Source organism: Pundamilia nyererei, unplaced genomic scaffold, assembly GCF_000239375.1.
Source record: "Pundamilia nyererei isolate P.nyererei 1_Seehausen unplaced genomic scaffold, PunNye1.0 scaffold00332, whole genome shotgun sequence".
Classification (NCBI taxonomy): Eukaryota; Metazoa; Chordata; class Actinopteri; order Cichliformes; family Cichlidae; genus Pundamilia; species Pundamilia nyererei.
In genome coordinates this window covers 482,405-483,180 of record NW_005187733.1, presented here as the reverse complement: position 1 = coordinate 483,180, position 776 = coordinate 482,405, and positions in this window count along the sequence as shown.

The following is a 776-nucleotide window of genomic DNA, read 5'->3' as shown; positions in this document are numbered from 1 at the left end:
TGATCTGAAACATGTAAATGTGACAAATATGTAAAAACCGAAATGAAAGTTGAGAACATATATAGACAAGATAAACTTTCCCTCCATCACTGCCAAATCTGACATGGCATCAACTCCCAAGCAACTATTTCATTTCACCTGCAGATAGTATCACAACACACTGTAATAAATGTATGTAACAATATGTTTGTTTAATTGTCGTGCCAGCTTTCTCTTTTTCAACTGAGCAACCCAACAGCTCTTTTAGATGAGAAGCTTTTTGTTTACTTGATGGTGTCATAGAGGTTGCTGGGATCCATGGAGGAAGCTTTCACAGTGGAGTACGTAACTCTCTCACCTTCATTTTTGTCTCGAACCTGGAAGCACACACAACACAGGAAATATAATCACATCTCAGAAAGTAAAGAAGAATAAAAGATCTCCACTTGGTGCTCCTGAGAACAACACAGACAAACAAAAATGTGACCATTAAATGTCTAAGCACAGATTATTTATACACTTACAACGCACGATAAAACTGGAAAAACCAACTGACGTTTTTAATCCTTCTGTTATAAACATGTTCATTTTATTTTTACCTATAAACTAAAGCACAAGCATAAAAAGCACAGACATTCGAATCTGTCTGAATGTAAACATCATATCTCTCAATCTCTTTTCTTCACGAGTTATTGACACAATAATTTAATGTTTTGCTGTAATTATACTGTAATATCACTTCCTCAATGTGAGTTTCAGCCTTCTTTCTCACATTTCTGCTGTTATTCTTATGCAAT